The following is a 21,916-nucleotide window of genomic DNA, read 5'->3' on the forward strand; positions in this document are numbered from 1 at the left end:
CTCTACTTAACAGATATGCTAATGCATTTGTAACTGCTCATCTGAGTATGTTCTGATTTACTAAAAAAGTGTTAAAAAAAAAAAAAAGTAGCACAAAGCTGATACTGACAAAATATTGTAGGATTCACAGTGGTTCTTTATCTTCTATCTTCTCTTTGCTTGATAAAACACAGGTGCCTGGTAGTGCTTCTCTGCTCTTCTGTCAGTGATGTTGATGACATATTGCAACAGTTTATAGAACTCAGTAGACAATGATAATAATAATAATAATAATAATAATAATAATACAGCCAGCTTCTGAGGTGAAACCATAAACAATCAGGGGTCTCAAACTCAAATGACCTGGGGGCCACATGAGCTTCAAGTCTGGTCAGAAGGAGGGCTGGTCAGGTGAAAAACAAATTCCATAAGATTGGGCAATACGAGACTGAAACTATATCACAGTATTATCCCATCATGACATTCATATGTATATATATATATATATATATATATATATATATATGTATATGTATATATATATATATATATATATATATATATATATATATATATGTATATGTATATATATATATATGTATATGTATATATACATATGTAGAGAGAGACAGCAAAATCAAAATGTGTGTTTCTATAATTAACAATATATAGTTAAAAAAAATCATGATGCAAAAAGAATCTATGATTGTAAAAACAGACATTCAAGTGGTCACCCCAATTGAATTCATGTGGCCCATGGGTCACAAGTTTAAGACCACTGCCTTAAAGCCTCCTGCCTTTAGAAAAAAAGTATTAACCCTCTGATGATGATGCTTTTAAAACAAATAACCAATGCATTTTAAGCATGTGCAACATGGGGCAGACTTTAGACAAAGTGCTTGAAAACAGAAGTGTAAAAAGTGGTAGAGTGAGTGCTGAATATAACTTTATGCCATGCTAATTACACTGAGCTAACCCTTGCTAAGGCTACAAACACTATTTGCCTTTATTCTTTAGGCTGGGCCTGGATTAGGGTCCACATTGCTTATAGTAATAACCTCATCATGGAAATGGCTTGGTTCTGCTGAACACTGACTAATGGTCATTTTGTCAGTGTTTGATTCACAGCAGTGAATATTTCTTCCCTAGTCTCCATAAACTCACAGTTTTAATCAACGTGGTCTCAGGGCTCAGACAGCAGGCTGTGTGTGTGTAAAGATAAGATAGTCTTTTATTTGTCCCACAGTGGGGAAATACACAAGGGTGTGTGTGTGTGTGTGTGTGGGGTGGACGAGGGACCAGTGTTGACAGGGACGATTCCTACTGAGCATCACCTCAGGAGACAAATGTATCTGCATCAAACTCCCGCAGCGAAATGTATATTTTGAAGCTGCTTTTACATCTCTTGCATTTCTAAGACTCTGAATGTCTGGCTTTAAAATAAATAGTAATACCTCTGCAGTGTGACAGTGTGGGGGACAGATGTGTCATCAGACTCGCTGTTATGTCAGTAATAATGTGCCACAAGTGTTTAGTCACTGGCGTGTAGCAATATTATCATAAAGGAGGTGTGTTGGACACTTAAACTGTCATATATTTTTGGGTATGTATGATGACATTTTGTCAAACGAAATTTACCCATGGAATAAATGGCCTGATGTGAGTTTGACAGGTGGCTGACACTCTCCATGACAGACAGGAATAAATCCTCTCATATAAATATCAGCAAGAAAGCAAACATACTGTATGCATTTCCTAAAATGATTACCTCAAGTATGTTCCACTTCATGTGTATCCCAATAGGTGATATACACTATATGGACAAAAGTATTCAGATGCCTGACCATTACACCAACAGGGACTGTAATGACGAATGACTTATTCAAATACTTAGTCATTTAATATGGAGCTGGTTCCCCCTTTGCAGCAATAACAGCTTCCACATTACCTAGGAGACTTTCTTCAAGATTTGAAAATATTTCTTCGCAAACTTGTGCCCATTCATTCTGTAGAGCATTTATGAGGCCAGGCACTGATGTTGGATGAGAAGGCCTGGCTTGCAATCTGTTCCAATTCACCCCAAAAACTCTTGATGGGATTGAGGTCAGGGCTCTGTGCAGGCCAGTCAAGTTCTTCCACACCAACCTTGTCAAACCATGTCTTTATTGTCCTTGCTTGCCTTGTCAGGCATGGGTAAATATACAGCTAAATGTACTTTAAAATAAAATACCAAATGCCCAACTAATAAATGTATCAGAATAAACATCAAAATAAAATAATGTATTTTTGTATTTTCAAAATATTAAAAATACTCAGATTCAAGGAAGTCTTCCTCAGTATCTTTATTTACTTTCTTGGTGTTTAGTTACAGATGGCAAACAGTGAATCTGCAAACAATCCAAATCGATGATCTGACTGGTGTGATTGGTATGTGCACAACCTCTATTAAAAAGAAAAACATCAGGTAGTCATATTTAAATGTAACGTCCTATTACCATCCAATCCAATAATTACTTAGAAGCCAATAAAAATGACCCTGTCACTTCATCAACATACACAAATTCAAAGAGATCAATTATTACAACTCAAATCGCTAAATGGAGAACAAATAAATACATGTTATAAAGGGTCACTTGAGTGACAAATTAACAAGTCCAGACAAATTAAAGTTGGCACCATGACGTCCAATCTGCAGCAGCACCTCACATATTCTTATGATGTCAACATGTTGTATTTCACAGTATTTTAAAAAATACATGACACGGATCTTTTTATAAAAGATATGAAGGCACTTTTGTCATCTCAATAAAATACAAAATACATTAAATAAATGTATCAGAAATACTGCCCATCCCTGGGTACAATCATGTCCTCAAACTGTTGCCACAAAGTGGAAGTATTGCATTATCCAAAACATCAAAGTGTTAAGATTGCTCTTCAGTGGAGATAAGGGGTTTGCCCACAGCCTGATTGAAACACCTACTGTATATTCAACTTAATAACAAGTGTGGCCAAATACGTTTGTCCATATAGTGTATATGTAAAGTTTTGTTTTGTTTCTAATTGAAAGAAAATCATCTTCTAGCAGGACTTTGAAATCCGACATTTGCATATAATCTATTGCTGTGTCCAGGGACATTACAGTGGAGTTTGGGGGCCCTGGCAAAGGGACGTGAGGGGCCCTTCATCATACAAGACATTCTTTGTATTTATGCATTAATTAGTTTAATCCACTGACAAGCTAGCTGTTGTTAATATTTAATTCAAAGTATCTATTTTATTTTATTTAAATAATCGTATGAAAAAAAAATTAAATAATAAGATCTGTTATTGTGTATTAATCAGTTACAACCCTTAAAAGTGTGTTAAATATGGCTATAAAAATCATTGAGTCAAAATGTATGAGAATGATTTACATTGGCGTTTAAGTATAAATGTCAGAGCACACAAAACACACTGGATTGATTGAAGTTAACAAATCTATTTCTTAATTATTAAACTTGGCCTTGACTGGAATATACATCACATGAAATGCATCCATCGGTTTATGTTAAAACTGTGTAATCCCAACCAGCATGTCCGTGTGGGCTTACAATATGGGTCCCAAGTGGATTTGTCTGTGGTTTCCATGGTGACCATGTAGTACCCCTTCCTGTCCACCTGGTTATCAAGTGGGTCCCAAGTGGGCATGGGCTTCAAGTGGACAAATTTTGCAGGTCCCATATGGTTTCAGTAACTTGGACAAACACGTGTGGGGTCACCATGGAAACCACAGACAAACCCACTTGGGACCCATATTGTCAGCCTGAATATAATCCATATGGGGCTCACATGGTCTATGGAGGAGCAAAAGGGACAAAATTCAATAAATAAATACACCATTAAATCATTCATTAAATGTGTCATTAAATTAATGATCCACTGCAACATGGAACATGAAATCATGAAATGTGTCCTTAATTAATTAAATGTATTTCATGACACATTTCATGATTTAATGACACATTTAATGAATGATTTAATGGTGTATTTATTTACTGAATTTTGTCCCTTTTGTTCCTCCATAATGGACATGCTGGCTGAGTATGAGTATGTGCTTACTCTGTTACACACACCAGGCTGTGACTTTGGAACCACAACACTTGCTTTTTGAAAAATCATAAAATGTAAATTATTTCATTTTAAATTGAGAATTTTAACATTTGTTTTTTTTTTCTTTTGACTTGTGTATGTTACATTAATTGTCTGTGGATGAATCTGGCAAAGCAGATCATTCTTCTTCAAACACGGACATTTAAGTTGGTGAGCAAAAGACCAATATGTTTGCCCTTTTTTAACTTATGGATCTTATGGACTTGAAGTGGGCAAACATGGGTGGGGCCACAAACCAATTTAAGACCCAGATTGTCAGCCCAAATATAACCCTTATTGGACCCACATGGACATGCTGGCTGGTCAGTGACAACTACAACGACAATGTATTTGTGCATCAGTTGTTCTTGGGGCCCTCTTTCAGCTTTGCCCACCCCACCCTGTTGTTATGCTCCTTTGTGACTCTGAGAGTTTTTTAAGCAATATGACAATGTTCTGGATCAGAAAGTTGTGATGATGAGATGCAGGGTGAATGCGGAGTATCTGCAGAGGAGCGTGGTGAAAAGTGCAGCTCTTGTACTTGACTGGACCCACTGTGCATCAAATCCCAGTCATACACCTCACTGCTTCAGAAACACTGCTATTATACTCTGCTCACCCTTAAATGATGTCCCCATGTGGAAACATGGAATCTAATAAAAGTTTGAAATAAAACCTGTCTTACTTTGTCGTTTTCATTCATTCCTTGACATCACTGCCTCCTGCTGGAGAGAGGGAGGTAGTATCATTATAAAAGTAAACTTAAAGAAAAACAGTGTCCACTTTAAATTTTACAGCAAGTTTACTTTAAATAATACGTTTTTGAATATTTCGTATTTTCCTACAGATTAAGCTTTTTTAAAAGCAATAAATAGCTTAGAGATTTGTAGATAGTAGCAGTAATTTAACAATTTGCCATAATTCAAAATTAGGTTAATACTGCATTTTTTATGGAAATGTATAATATTTGTACATATTTAAATTAAATTTTACATGAAATGTGGGGTGGTATTTAACAGATTATTTGCTGTTCATGATAAAAATATCTGTGGAATTACAGAAATTGGCATCCATTGAGTGTTTTCCTTAAAATATCAGGCAAGTATATTTGGGTATTTGTACATACACTAAACTGTTGTGTACATCACTGTAGAAAGACAATTAAATGTTATTTACAGAATGTGCACTTTAACTGCAATTTTACAGCTTTTTGTATTTCTTACGGTCTCTCTCTCTTTTACATTAAAATGTCTGTAGGTTTGTAGTTGTTTCCATTAATTTAAAGCTTTTTCTATAAAGGAGACAGAACTCAAAACACATGCAGAAGGAGAAATGAACTGCAAAAAAAAAACAATCTGCAGAAAGCCAAAACACACGCATCAACAGAGCGGGGACAGACAGGGTCGATAACGGGAATCTGTCCAAAAATTGCTGGAGAGACTAGTACAAACGACATAGAACAATCTGGCAGTGAGTGCATGGTGGAGAGGAGAATATATATAGTGGACTGATTAGTGATCAGGTGCAGCTGCTGTGGACAGGTGAGTGGAGTTGAGCTAATGAGGAGGGAGTGGCTGGTAGGTGATGAAAAGAAGGGAGAAAGAACTGTGAGGGGGAATCATGACAGCAAGTCCCAAAACACCAGCAGGTCTTCGACCAGCCTGTTGACTCGCAGTGTTGGGCCAAAGTGAAATACCGGTAAGTGATGGATGAAGATGATGAAAATGTGTTTTAACAAAATGTGGAGATAAAACAAATTGTGTCTAGTACAAATTGGCTCAGACAAGTTTGCTCATAAACGTGACTGGAAAACCATGGGAAAAAATCCACAAATTTGTGCCAGGAGCCAGGAGCTGTTTTGGCCCCTGCCATTTGTGGCACACATACAGTCCTGTCTGTGATAAGTGTAATTGTAATGTAATTGAATGTTGTATGTAATACATTTAATGATGTGATAATTATGACTGAATGTCTTATTATTACTGTTGTAAAAACATTGCTAGCAAACATTTCTACACTAGTCAATAACAATTCAATTAAATTCAGTTTTATCTGTATAGCGCCAAATCATAACATACATTATCTCAAGGCACTGTACATAGACAAATGTTGATAAAAAATTACACAGATATTGACTTAATTATAGCATTATAATAATGGTGATGATATTTATGATAATAATATCTGGATCCTGCAACCTGCAAGATGAGGACACAGAGAGAGAGAGAGAAAAGGAAGGAAAGACACAAACTAGGGAGAGAAAGAACAATGTTAATGACGTACAAAAAAGTCATATTCATACCCTGAGTGTGAGAGAGTGAATGTGTGTGCACCACAGGAAAATCCCCCAGCAGTCTAGGTCTATAGCAGCATAACTAAGAGATGGTCCAGGTGTCCCTGAGCCAGCTCAAACTATAAGCTTTATCAAAAATGAAGGTTTTAAGTCAAACTTTAAATACAGAGAGTGTCCGCCTCCTGATTTTGTGACCCAAGTGGTCTATTTGGATGATAAGGCAAGACTAGGTCTTTCAGGTATGAAGGGGCCTGACCAAGTGCTTTGCACTTGAGGAGGAGGATTTTAAATCTGGAAATTAGTTTTATGTGTGAATGTATCCGACCTCATTGACAAATATGGCTGTGTGTCATCTGCATAACTATGAAAGTGTATGTTGTGCTTTCTAATAATGTTCCCTAAATTGTGGCTACAACAAAAAGTAAGAGCAAACCGACCCAAGACACAGGGATTCCACTAGACAACAGATTTGCTCCACTTTTACAAGACCCTGACTCCCCAAAAGAAAGGTCATCTTCCAGCACCAGAGAAAGGTATGAGGCTAAATCATATACTAAAATATGAGGAATCTGACACTTCAATCTTCCCTCTAGGTGGGGCTGTCTGTACAGTGGGAGGGTCTTCAACTCCTGGTGGTTGGCATCTCAATGACGGGCAGGAGTCAAGATTGGGTCAGTTTAAGCTTCATGTTCGTTGTATTATCGGTGTTTTATGTTTCTTTATTTACACCAATCACAGAATATTTGGATTTTAAGATGAACTGAGTTTGTTGAAATTCAGTGGTGACAATCTGAGACACCATATCAGGCCTCCCATCTCTACAGAAATGGAGGGTGGAGGCTGGAGGCTGGAGAAGTTTTGTCTCCAGGTTGGCCACTTGCTGTCCATGGAGTCTCAGACCCCCACTCTGCTAGATCCCATTTCTGACACCAAATTGTCATGGCAAATTCTTAATAAGACCATAGTGAGTGGATAGCTAAGGACATAACAGCAGTAGCTGTTTTTGAGTTTTTTTTTATCAATTTTGCAAGAGGAACAGACAGCACAGCACATCAAGGTTGTCTGTGCAGTAGTTCCGGGGAAAGGAGTCACTGTTTGGGTTGTTATCTTATTTTATTTAGTTTTTCACCTCGTGTGGGGATTTGCAGATACCTCGCACAGAGACACACAATGTAACCTCGGGAGGAAAAGTCAGGGCACATGTTTGGACTTTGCATGTGTAAAAAGGTTCAGCTGCATTATTTTCACTTTATTTTGTTTAATTCCTTATTTTTATCAAATTTATTTTTGCTCCTATTCTTTGTTACCCACATCGACACTTTAAATACAAACACATGAATATACAATCATACAAATTCAATTTAATCCTTCAAAAGCATAAAATATTTTTGCTTTTGCTTTTTGAGATGTTGATTATGAAGGCGAGGAAATATTTTTGTTGCCCCTGTTTCTTTATACATATATTTAGGTGTGTTCACAGAACCAACGGAGCTTGTTTCCCCCAGGATACGGGAGTTTGGTTCGCACAAGGCCCCTAAGCAAATAAAACCGTCACTTTGAGGTTCCGTCATGAAAGGTAGTGTGTGTGTCTTATCCAAAGTTATGGCTGCTTATATTGAACACCAGGCCTGGTTATAAGACCATGTGAGTAATTAAACTTAAAGTTGGCTCAAGATAAACATTTTCTCTCACAGATCCCATGACATGGGACGTGCTATCGTCGATAAATAGCTTCCACTGTAATTCAAGTGTCCTAGTACCCTAAGTGAAGTCAATAAATTTGTGCTTATCAATGTTACGTCTACAAGCTTGACCCTGAGTCTGCTACTCCAGGGGCCAACTGTTGGCATGAAAAGAAAAACTCTTTTCTTTTTGTTAGTGGTCAAAATAAAGAAAATTAGAAAAGATGTTTTCTTCAAAGGGTCTTTCTTGTAAAACAGGTAAAGAAACTAAAATACAAAGTACAAAAACTAAAGTTAAAAGAAACAATTCTGGTACGTTAAATTTCTGTTACCTCCCACATCACGTGAGCCCATATCAACTGTGTTAGGATTTCATCTGACATGATAAAAATAATCGAATAGACATAAATGTGTTAGTTCAGTTACTGGAGATTCTGCAGGTCTTTGTCATTGCTGTTATGTCTCCCACTTAACCTGTTGATTCTGGGACTTTTGTTTGTTTGGTTGGTTTTTTTTTTTGTGCAGACCTGCAAATGGTCCTGATTCTATGAGCTTGTTGAGTCATGTTGCAGTGTGGTGGCATCACAGCTCCTCACAGTCCTGGTTTCAGTCTGTCCAAAAAAGTCTATAATTTTAAACTGGAACAGTAGGGTGACCTTCAGCAACTAGTGTAGGGAGAGCGAGAGAGAGATAAGAAAAGGAATAGAAGAGATAAAGAGATGAGTGGGACCTAGAACAGAAATAGCATAGTTGTCCTATAGGGACATGTCTCAAAAAAGTGGAGGGAGGATATAAATATATTTATTAGGTCACAGTGACCAGAGCATAACCCAGTGCTGGCTGTGTATAATGCAAGCCATGGCACTTTATTCTTCTTTGCTGTTCAAATATAGCTTTGCAAGCTGGGGGACAAACATGACATTTTGTAATGACTTCCATATTTCACATCTGCAACATACAGATGAGATACAAGCCCACATAATGTGATGTTTTACCACATTAATAGCACAAAGTCATAAAGAGTTTATATTTGGAAACATAACCCCTTCACTCATCAATATCTCTATAATCATTTATTAAAAAGGGAATGCTTTAAAGGCAATGTATTGTTTTATTGGCAGAAACTATATTAATTCAACCACAGTATACAAGCACTCAATATAAAGGGTGTTTCTGTTTGTGAGTCAATGGAGGCCAAATATACGGTGACCAACAGGGATGCTGCGGATTCACAAAACGCCAGCAAGTCCTAAAGCACCGGTAAGGCCCAAAATACCAGCAAAGTCCTAAAACGCAGGTAAGTCCCAAAACACCAGCATGTCCTAAAATGGCAGCAAGTTCTAAAATGCCAGCAAGTCTCAAAACATTTGCGGAAGGGGACTCAAAAACAGAAGTGCTCGGGTCTGTGGGAGTTGTCGTTTTTGTGCAGCTATACGACCAGCCGTTAAATGCTCGGGGACTACTTAATTGTTACTTTATTATATTATATATATTGTAAATATAAAACTACATTTAACATGTTGTTATTGTTCCTAATAATATGATCACTGTCATGAACTATTTCAAAGCAGAACAAGGGACTCAAATGCAGGATTCTGGACACGATTCAGTCAGTAACAGGGTTTTATTCTAGGCAGAGGTACGGTACACGGAAAGTCAAAGAGATCAGGCAGAGGTACAAAAACGACAGGCAACAAAAACACGAGAAGACTAGACTATGGCTGTGAAACAAGAGTGCTGGAACGTGAGCTATGAACTACAACAGACAGGCGACAAGACACTGAGGGGAATATAAGCAGTGCTTGATTAGGGAGTGATTGGATGCAGGTGTGGAAGACACAATCAAGGATCAGGTGCACGCAGACGAGGAAGGGGGCGGGGTAGACAGGAACCTGAAACAGAGACAAGGGTGAGTGATTTCAAAATAAAACAGGAAGACTAGACATGGAACATGAAGGGAAAAACAAAACAAGATACTTAACAGAAGTGACAGATCATGACAATCACAAGTCTGCAGGTTTTCTGGCTTGACTTTATTCTAATATTTTATTTATTATATTTACCATAAATTGTAATTATAGCAATAAGTTAGCTGTAAAATGTGTAAACCACCTATAAAAACAGTTAGAAATTTGAACTTTGAAACGTAAATCAAAATACAAAGCATAGCAATGAGACCAAAAATCATATTCATGGTTATTATTCAATGTAATTTTTTTTAATCATCATAAAAGTATTTTCTTGGACAAATAGCATTTAAAATCCCTGAGTTCTGTGAGAGGAAAATGTTGTATTTTACAACATTTTTGATGATTACCATACAGTATATCAGTGAATGGAAGAAAACAACATAATTCCTGTAACAACACATATCAACTAATAGTCACTGTCAATTAAATGAACCATTAAATTGATCATTTTATCCTGTAATGACGACATTATACTTTTCATCTTACTGTATTCACTATTGTTGGTTTTAACATTCATTTACGAATCCATGGTTTAAAGCCTGAAGCAAATGTGCCATCGGTATTCATGAAATCCGCTTGCGCACGTCAATAATGTACTCCCATCATGCCTTTCGCTGTTCATGGACGCGCCGAGCAAGTCGAGAATGTGGACGGCTCGTTCACATTGCCGAGAGTAACACTACTGCTCATGCTCTATGGGCTGCACAACCCGGAAATAAACCAGGAAGTCAGAACGTTTTTTGGCATATTCACTGAGTGAGCAACTCCATAGGGATGAACGAGAGCCAAAGGGATGGAGCTATATCCAGTTCTTATCAAACATCCATGATGTGAGTGTGGAAAACAGGAAGTAAACAAAGAGGAAGAAAGAGGAAGTGATGATTAGTAACCAGGGCACTGCCACTCCCACTTTAGGAACCAAAATGGCGAATGTGTGCACAGTAGCAGTGACTGTAGGCCAACGCCTCCACACAAGATGGTGCTCTAGCACAAGTTACGATATGGCCGCTGATCTCATGCAGGGACTGTAGGCCCACATTTCTGCGCAAGATGGTATCCATGAGTGAGGTCTCAGCCGACTGAGCCGCCACAATAGAGTGAATGGAAGAGAGAGAGAGAGAGAGAGGGGAAGTTATAAATGCTGAGTGTGTGAATAAGGACGGACGTTCAATGCACAATATGTAGTGTGAATGAACAAAGGATCACTACTTCCACGCACATGCCACGCAGTTCAAAATCTGGGCTGCACGCACAACCTGCGCGTTGCGCATTGATTACACAAATTACGTCATGCGCATGATGCGAGTTGGGTCAGAAGTGCAGGGAAGTATACTAGGGCCTTAAAGGTTACTCAGTCACTGACTCCGCATGCGGCGACAACAACAGTAAAGGAAGGAACAGGGCAAATAAAACACTTAAGTTACATCAACATGTGAATGCACAGTCTGACACCTTCAACACAAGGAAACAGAAAACAGTACTCCAACTGCCCAGACACAATACAAGTGAGGTGTTCTGCCATCTTGGGTCCGGGCAAATCTGTGGAGTGTTGACGGGCATTTCTAGAAAAATGTCTGTAGAGCGCTTACATATTCTGCATTCCCTGCCAAATTGATCCAAGTTCCCTGGACTATCCCTTAGAAATACATATAAATATAAATAATATACATTGCCCTCCTATAGTATTGGAACAGTGAGGCCACTTTACTTTTGCCATAGACTGAAAATATACCTGGAAGTAAAAGCTGAAATGTTCATCTTTTATGTCAAACCCAAATGTCAGTCTATGGCAAAAATAAAGGAATTGGCCTCACTGTTCCAATACTATAAGAGTATTGGAACACTGTATGTCAAATAAATTAACATTAGAGAGAAGAATTGGGGTCAAAATAATTTTTATAATTTGTGTGGGTGTGTTGTTAATAGTGGCTGTGTGATGATACAGGTAGTAGGTGAAGGTTATCTGAGTTTTAATAGTCACCCTGTTTTTTTTTTTTCAATTAACGCTTTTGTGTGTGTATCTGCGTCATTAACTCATCAACTCTTTTCCAGGCGATCCTGCCTGTGGATGTGCCTCTTTCTGACATTTTTTAATTGGAAAGGGTCTGCATTGCATTTCACAATGTCCACAATGCTGTAATAAACATCAGTGGGATACCTGTTTATGGAAAGTAGTTTAAAAAAAGTTAGAGTAATGTGATTCAGCTTTATGCTGAGAATATCAGTCACACTCTCATTATCCTGAAAAAAAAAACAGACGAGGGATCCTACCCACTTGGCTGGGAAACGTTATAGTCACACCAACTTCCCAAACAGAGGCCCCTCCACTCCACCCTGGCTGCTAATGATGACCCCACCCCTTAGGTCCTGTCTATAGAGAGCAGACATAGGGGGGTTTAGTTCAAATTGCTGCACTCTGCAGAAAGCACTGTGCTGGACACACTTTGTCAGCCACCGGCAGCCTTATATCCTGCACTCAGCTCTTTCCCTTTGTCATGGAGGATTGTAGATGAGCTCCCTGCTGGGGCATGGGCCTGTGGGCTGGGATAGGGACTAGGGCCGGGGGAGTAAACAGGTTGTGTGTGTGTATATTTGTGTTTGTTCTTGTATGTGTATTTTTGTGAGGACCAAAAAATGAATAAACCACAGGGAGTGAGGGTTAGGGTTAAGCATTTGTGATGATTAAGGATAGGTTAAGGCAGTATTTTCTCAAATAGTGGGACGGGCCCTCCTGGGGGGGCGCGGTGAGGTGTCGGGGGGGACGTGAGAGTCAGGGCAGGACAACTCATACAGTGGTTTATACAGATAAATAAATAAAAATGATCAGGTTCTCAATAGTATTTCAATTCGGGGGGCAAGAAAACATTTCTGTTCTCTGGGGGGGGGGCATGACAGAAAAATAATAGAGAACCACTGGGTTAAGGTGCTAGGAAATGCATTATGTCTATGAAGGTCCTTACTACAAATGTGTGCGTGTGTGTGTGTCAGATGAGAGATTATTTTAAACCCTGGGATTTTTGATTTTGTCTTGTTCACTACTGTCTAGCATCTGGATCTATGCTGCATTTACATCTATGTTCGGAAGTCGAATAGTGTCTTTTGGAACTAGGAGTGACATCTCCCCAAACTTCATTGCATGTGTATGTGTATTTGTCCCAAACTGTGCGGTACAGGACGTTCAGGACGAATACGGGCATGCATACTTTCAAAATATGTTGAGCAAAATATGTTGAGCAGTAAACCAACGGAATGGGATTACACTGCAGGTGTTTTGCGTTGTTTGACAGCTCCGTTCCGCTGTTGCTGCGAGTGCTTGCATGGCTAGACAGCTAAAGTGGAATCCTGTGGTTATCCCACGAGCAGCCCATGGCCAAGTGGAAAGGGAACTGAGCTTGTAACAGGAGGGTTGCCGGTTCAAGTTCCCAAAGGGCTGGGTTACCCCTGAGCAAGGTACCCAACCCCCACTGCTCCTAATTCGAGGAAGGTTCCTAGTAGAGGATGGAGAGAAGAATTTCCCCAAGTGGATTAGTAAAATATAGAAAAAAAGAGCCTTCTATGGAGAATGTGAGAGTAGTTGAATAGTTGATCAAGTTGAAAATATGGTTTGACTTCAATAAATTATCATTAAATGAAGATACAACAAAATGTATGATTTTTGGTGGCACCAGGACCAACTTTGACATAAAATTGAACTTAAAGGATGTTGAGATTGAAAGAGATGAAACAAAGTCATTAAAGACCACAAACTTTGTTGAAAACCACACATAGAACACATTTGAATTACCTGATTATCTGATCTGACACAGTCACTGAAATACAGCGGCAGGGTTTGTGATGCCACTCGCAATCACTATCAGCAGTGCTGTCCCTAAATACAGTTAAATACTGTTAAATATTGAGATTTTAGACATTCCCCTGGTAACTGTTGGAGATTAACCCACGTTGTTAGGATTGTTAAGTCTTTTTTAACTGATCTACAGGTCGGCACTGTTTGGCTTGATTTTAGTGTCGGACTTCTCTTCCCGTGACGGCACTCAGGCCAACCCGTGCAGTCTGACGACGTCACGCACAGTTCCTACTCAGCTCACTTGGTACCTCACCAGAGCAGGTGCTAAAAAAAGTACCTGGTACCAGGTACTTTGCTAGTGGAAACACAACTTATCCGTGCCGTGGCACATTTGTGTGAAATTATTTCACTGTATGTTTACTTCTTATATGAATGTAATTCATTCATTCATTCATTCATTTATGTATTTATTTATTTAAAAATGCAGAATACCAAAACCAAACTTACAACACAGAGGAGCATTTCAATTACCACTCACTTCTTTTAAAGAGTAGCATGCTATTCCCCAAACTGCTCAGCCTTTCCCTCACAGGCCTATCATTCCATAAAGCCCTCACTCACCACTGCCACTTTGTTGGTTCAGCTACACCCATACTCAAAGATACATACCCTATTATAGAGAAGCAGACACGGTATAGACAGAGAACACAAAAATAATGTAGGTGATGGAGTTTGGATGCCTTCCTTTGCCGGTGTCTTCACAACACCAATATGAATGGTTTACTGAGTCTGGATCTTTTACAACAGAGACAATAAAATCGCTGCTCACATTCACTACACCACACTGAACAAAAAAAGAAAAACACAGGGGGGAAACACATCCTGGTTTTAAAGCTCTCTTGACTGAAGATCTTCGAAGACTTAATAAATAGAGCGAAAAGCAGGTCTTCAGTGATTTGAAATACAACATATCATGATTGAAGAGGATTCTTTTTAAATGTATTTATTAATTTTGGAAAAGCGATTTTAAGCTCAGGACTATAAGGCTGCAATGATTAATCGATTACTAAATTAATCATCAACTATTTTGATAATGGATTACTTGCTCCATATAACAAATAAATTATTAAAACAGAATCATTTTGGTTTGTGGACACAGTTCCAGATATTTAGCCTGCTAGATATCTTTTGTAAAAGCACCATTAGTGACATCTAATGGTGAAACTGCAGATTGTCAGAAATGGATCGATCTTTGTTTGTGTAGTAAGCTTCTACTTCAAAACGCGGGACATATGCTAAAGCAGATTTGTCCCCTGGTGATGTTGTAGAAGATGGCAGCATTAGAAATCTGCCCCTGACAAGGCTCTTGTGTTAAGTAAGTAAAGGCTTATTCTAAGGTTATGAAAACCGAAAGGTTTTTATGTTAGAGTGATTATATGCTTATCTAAATGTACCTATGGGCCATGTATTGGAAAATATATTGTTAAACCCTTTATACTTTGCATTCACCTACATGGGTTCATGCGAGGACACTGTCTCTGTGTGATATCAGAACTGGTTTGAATCAGCTCTACTTTATCGTGTAACCTTTCTTCATGGACAGATGATACAAGTTTTATCACAGCACCATGAAGCTGTGGACGTCACATGGGTTTGGTTTTCTTCTTTGTTTAAATCCGCGCAGCAATGATATTATGGCACTTTTAACTTGATTTTTTGAGGAGTAGTTGCCCGTCTCCTCAGTCCTAACGCCTTTAAAGGTGAGATTGAATGCATGTATTAAACATATATGTTAGTTATGGAGGTCTACTTACATATATTAACTGGTTTTCGTGATTAAAAACCTCCTAATTGCTGCAAACGAGCTGATCAAAATATCTCCTCACTGATGCTCTCGTCAGCTGCGCTGTTTCAGACCAAAACCACACCCCCAGAATGTGGACTGTGTTGTGATTGGCCAGCCAACGAGAGCTTTCCCACTGTCCTGTGATTGGCCAGGTACCTGGAAGTGCCGTAATGGATAGGCCAGCTCTCAGATACACAGCTCCCCCTCTGGCACGGTGGATGCTCTGCATCTCAGCAGCTACAACGAGAGTAGTTCTTCTTCTTCTGCGGTTGAATGTACGCAACCGGATGTGCCCGGACTAGTGCCCGCACCAGGAGGCGCTACCGTGGTGAGGATTTCTGATGACGACATCAAATTAAGGAAGTGCTGATCCGCTTCGCAGAGCCCAGGAAAACAATACAACACTATTTTCTCAGCAGTGGCTGAACTGTTTGTTCTGAAACTTTAGGGTTTCATAAACGAGGTAATGACGCAGATACACACACAAACGCAGCGTTAATTGGAGCTTCCGGTCTATGTGGGCTTTAAATGTGCTTTCAGGGTTTCGAGGGATGTTAATGTCATGATGGGTTGAAAGCATATCAAGAATGACATTATATGTATGTCCTCTTTCAAAATATTCCTCTATTAATGTCATATTGTCCTCCATTCTTTCCAACGTGGTTTAAAACTTGTACACTTGACACAGCGGAGTAGAAACAGGAATTGACGTTACACTGTCGGGTTCTGTCCAATCGAAAACAAGAAGTGTTGTCCCCCTTTCTGTAATCTCAGATGTTGCTGTGTTTTCTGCAATGTTGTTGTGTTTTGAACTTCAGGGGCACTGAAGGTAACAATTAACTGTGCCCCCACTCAAATGCAACAAATAGGACATTAAAGTGGGCTATAACACCAGAGAGATGTGATAGATTCACTGTGTATCTGTTTTAGCACCAGGGACAGCACCACATAGACATACACCATCTTCCATCCAGTGTTCTGTGCAGTTATTGAAGAGATTATTGGCAACAAATGAGCACGGTGTTTCCCACGTGACCGTGTAGGGTCAGCAGCACCCACACATACATCCACCAAACCACCCACACCACGCACGTACACACCCCTGACAACCATCAGCACGTCCACTTTTCTTTCTTCTCCCTGTTGAGCGGGAGGATAAGGGAGTGAGGTGCGGACGGCCCTTCGGATGCTCTGCAGCGAGGAAGAGAAGAAGAAGCTACCTCTGCCGCGGATATCCCAATCAAACCTGCCTGCTCAAAACGAGCTCTTCTCGACGCTGATATTTTTTCTTCCCCACTGACCGTTTTTATGTGAAAGCTAGTTAATTAAAGAAAATACCATAACAGACAACAGTTGAGAGGAGAGGGAGCGAGAGCAAGAAAGAGGGGTCTATTTTATGAGGATGCGGATTTATCGCAAAGTCGTTATCAGTGTCACCTGGGATTTTTAAGCATTAAAATTCGAGTTAGCTTTGTCGCACGCGTTGGTAACGAAGCAAGCAAGCTATTTTTTTTTATGTCTGCCGAAATACCACACACTGTGACGCGGCAGAAATAATACCAACAGCGTTTCCAGCAGACGACAAAATAAAGGGGTAAGACTGTTGTTTTATTTTTTCTTCACCACCTCCAGTAGGCTCCCCACTCATAACAAAGCTAATGTGATATTAGGTGACTCCTGCTAGCTTGCCACTGCTATTAGCTCTTTTCGAGCCCACATATTACGTCCTCACATCACATCTCATGCCTTTTGTTGAAAGTCTGACATGCTGGTTAGAATGGACATGTATCTGGACTATGAGATCTGTCACAGAAAGAGAGAGAGGGAGGGAGAGAGAGATGGACCAGATTGTATCGCCTGACGTGTGTTACTGAGTCCATCTCTCTCTCAGTGTATCTATTTTCTGCCTTTGTTTGAATCGATGTGCAACGCAGCCACATTTCATCTTCATGCTCTGCTCTCTATATGAGCCGTATATGGATATGCCTTGTTGTTGTTGTTGTTGTTGTTGTCTCTCTGGTCAGGTCATGCGAATTAGTATGTACCAAAACGTAGTATGTAATAGCGCCTGCATCTTGTAAATCTGTATAGATATTGTGTGGCTATGTTATGATATAGGACTGCGTGCCTGCCTGGCCTAGATTGAGAGTCATAGGTAATGGATGGATGAGATGAGAGTGTTTAAAGGAGAGCTGGCAAGTAAAACACAGTGGCAGTCTGAGTTAATTGGAATAAAAGCCTGATCAGAATAAAAATATGTCATGCCAATCTGAAAACTCTGATCCAATATAGTCCAATATATGGGAAAAAAAATAATTCCAAAAAAGTATAATTAACAGACTTGAAAGTCTTTCTCTGTTTCTACTTCTGGAGAATTAGACAACACTACACGTATCAAATGTCAAAATTCTCCATTGTGCACACAACACAAGCGGATCATTTAATTGTGTTTCCATGTCAGAACAAAACGTTTCGTAATGAAGAATTTTTGCACATGATGTAAACATAGCTACAGATGTTGACTGAAGTTGTGGTTTCTTCTTCCTTCATTCTGCTCCCTAATATGAAATACTTTAACTTGCCACCAATTCCTGGATCATTTCAATTAGGTTTGACAGGTTAAGACAAATACTGTTTTACTATTGTTCCTGAAAAGTTTACACCAATCCAATTTATTTATAAAGCACATTTAAAAACATAGTTATAGTAACATAGATTTGACCAAAGTGTTTTACAGTAATATAGCAAATATTTAATAAACAAAACATGAACAGAGCACAACACACATCGCAGGTGCAAAAATACGAAGAGATGAGTTTCTAAGAGATTCCATAATTTGGGAGTTGCTACAGCGAAGGCCCGATTGCCCCTGAGCTTCAGCCTTGTTTTGGGGACCACAAATAGCAGCTCATCAGCTGGTCTAAGGGATAGTAAAGGAGTGTAAGGCTGAAGTAGGTCGTCAAGGTAAAGACATTTGTCGACAAACAATAATAACTTAAAATTGATTCTGTCGTGTACTGGGAGCCAGTGGAGGGAAGCCAAAATTAGAGAGATGTGTTAATGTCTGCACGGGCCACAAGGTTGGTGTAGTGGTTAGCACTCTTGCCTTTGCAGCAAGAAGCTGTAGAAGATGGATGGATGTTCATATCTGTGAATTCTTGTCAAAAGTGTGCAGCAACATTGTGAACAAGTTAAAAGCGGCAATGGAAGTCTGGCTAACCCCAAATGGAGATACATTTGAACATTTCACCCACTGAGTCATGACGTATATGGAATGAAGAGATCATTATTAAGATATAAGTAATTATCAATTCTGTTGCAGCAACTTAAACTTAAACTTTAAGGGTATGCATGTAAAATTGATGTTTACTAGTTTGCCTTGGCCGCTTTCCTTTTCCATAAAATTAGCTCTTTAAAAAAAAGACCTCTGTTAGAAAGGAAGTATTTGCATGTCTTTATTTTTTTTTCGTTCTATGGTGTCAAAACAATGTTTAAATGTAGTTACCAAATTTTTTTTGGTAATGTATTTGTACAAGTTATAAATACTTGTTAATTACTTGTAATGTTGTTTGGTGCATGATAAGCATATAAAAATAAAATAAATATATATATATATCTGTATATAATCATTCAGTTTCCTTTACTCATTAATTTATGTTTAACTAATATAAATAATCAACTTAGGATAACAAATCCACTGTCAAAAAATCTATTTGACGATAATGCTTCTTCTCCAACATAATAAACCATAGAGAACAAAATACAATAAACAGGAACTGATTCCCTGTGAAAACTATATTTTTATGCTTTTTCTATGTGCTTTATACTTTGACATCCTGTAACTCTTCATTCCTCAGCCTGTACACGGTGCATATAGCCTAATATTAGCCAATACTAACCTGGTATTCGACATATAAATCTGGGTGACGACACTGCAGGTGTTTTATGAGGTTGGATGTGTTCCCTCCTTTGGCTCCTATAGCTTGGTGGCAGCGCCTGCACAGTGGACGGCCATCATCCATTGCTTTACCGTCTGTGCCTTGTTTAAAGCCAACATAGTTCCAAATGTGACTTTTGGAGTTTGGTTTCTTTGAGCAAAGTTAGTGGTGCCACTGACGACGATGCCGCGGCAGACTCGCCGCTCGGGCCCGGTGCTTCTGCCATGGTGAGTGTGTTGTCTCGTGTTTGTGATTGTAAGCCATGCGCGCGTCTGGGCGAGACAGAACTTTAGCTTGTTGTTTGTTTTGAAGTGAATTTCTATCAAAGTGGAGCTGTCTTCGTGGAGTTCGTTCTTGGTGAAACAAACAAACACCCAATCAGCTAACAGACGGGCGGACCTAGCGTGTGAAGCCGGGAGGCTATGTAGCGGAAACTGGCACCGGTAGTATAGTAGAATTTCTAGTGTAGATTTGGCACCACAGGGTACCGTGGGTATCATGCAACTCTAACATACACACACACACACACACAGACACAAGGAGCTACACATAAACCTGGCGTTACACTGTGTTCATGGCCATACAATTATGCTTAAATGTCTATGCCTTTTGCTGTATTATAAACAAATATATTTGGTTTCTTTTTGCTTTTCAACAACAGATGGTGATTTAATAGGGACAAAGTCTCTGGTTTGGGCAACAGCAGAGTCACAGCACTGGAGAATTGTCACATGATGAGGCAACAATATTGTATGAGAGAGTTAGCTAATGGTGGCTGAAGCTTTTTTCAAAACTGTATCCGTTTTCAGCACCACGTTTTTGGTCAAAGCTTTTTGAGGTCATGAGGCTTTGTCATTAGTCTAATGTTCAGCTATTTGTAATTGCAAATATCTGATCAGCCAATCATATGGCAGTACATTCATGCCTTTAGCTATTTAGACATGATAAAGACAACCTGCTGAAGTTCAAATAAAGCATCAGAATGGGGAAGAAATTTGATTTTAGTGACTGGTTGTTGGTGCTAGATGGGCTTGTTGAAGTATTTCGGAAACCGCTGATCTGATGGGATTTTCATGCACAGCTATCTTTATGGTTAACATAAAGATTGAAGTTTAAAATGGTCTGAAAAAAGGAAAATATTCAGTGATGAAAATCTCAGCATCTTCAGCGCCGCCTCCTGTCTTTTAGACAGTGTCACTTTCTCCAAGGCATACGTCATAGCAGGTCTCACTACTGTCTTGAAGTACTATTTACTCATATGATATGGTTCTCATTTGCAAATGCAATACAGGGCTGTTTGCAAATTTCTGATGAGGAACTTATTTATAAGAATAAACTTTAAAAAAATAAATAAATCTCAGATTATTTTTAAGTGAACAAATCCTGAAAATATTGTATTACTTGGTGTAATGTTAGTATGAAAACTATTTTTGGTGAGCAGAAAAACAATTGTAAATTGTTATGTCAATTTTTTTAAGTCTGTTACTTTAATAAATAACAAATATAGCAATTAATTTTTTTAAAATAACTTGCTTCTTTGTTTCAGATGAAAATGTATGTACCACTGTGCCATATGTAGAGTAAGATGTCTGTGTCTGTGTGTCTTTGAGGGTGTTCTGGCTGCTTGATTTTTTTGACGAATGAGATACTACAGGTCAACAAAAGACCTCTGCTGTCCTATTCACCAGGGCATTCAGGTCAGGATCAGCAGCCTGTGGTGGGCCTCTGATATATGTGCGCCTCTGGCTGGCTCATTTCTGCAAACAGGAAAGGCTGGCCTCAACTCTGCTGACTCCTCCATTGTATGGGCAAAAAAAAATCAAAGGCCAAACTGTCCGGTGGAAAATAAGCCAAATAATTAAATCAATGACATTAAACACGCGGGGGTGAAACATTCTAAATCGATCGTAAAATAAGGAGAGGAGAAAATAGAAGCTTTTTTTACTTGAATTAACAAAACAGACTGGTGATTGCTCCACATACAGTCTGCTGCACCGAACATCCACAGCTTGTCTGTGACCTTGTTTATGTGTGCTGTGTGTGTCTGTGACTTTGTGTGTGTGCGCCATGAATAATTGTATGTAGGTTTATGACAGAAAGTCGCGTTTCAGGGGGTCCACACCTTTTTTTTTAAAAAAAAATGTTTTTTAAAACTTCCTACTGACAAATCTAGCAACTTTCTGTCATAAACCTAAGTACTTTACAAGAATGCACAATTCTGCCACACAAGTGAGATCCATCTAACTGTATTTACTGGGGGCAGAGAGTCTGCCTCGGACACACACACACA

At 39.0% G+C, this 21,916-nt stretch overlaps 1 protein-coding gene across 2 annotated transcripts in view; it reads left to right on the top strand.

Annotated features, from left to right (window-relative positions):
• Positions 1-16,824: 16,824 nt before the first annotated feature.
• Positions 16,825-21,916, top strand: part of LOC122779892 (spectrin beta chain, non-erythrocytic 1) — a 57,831-nt gene continuing 52,739 nt past the window's right edge. The window contains exon 1 of one of the 2 annotated variants that reach the window (XM_044042555.1): positions 16,825-17,282. The gene's annotated coding sequence lies outside the window, so the exon portion shown is untranslated. The remainder of the gene's footprint in view (positions 17,283-21,916) is intronic. The other variant, XM_044042557.1, reaches the window with a different exon arrangement.

The sequence above is a fragment of the Solea senegalensis genome, linkage group LG13 (assembly GCF_019176455.1).
Source record: "Solea senegalensis isolate Sse05_10M linkage group LG13, IFAPA_SoseM_1, whole genome shotgun sequence".
In the NCBI taxonomy this organism is placed as follows: Eukaryota; Metazoa; Chordata; class Actinopteri; order Pleuronectiformes; family Soleidae; genus Solea; species Solea senegalensis.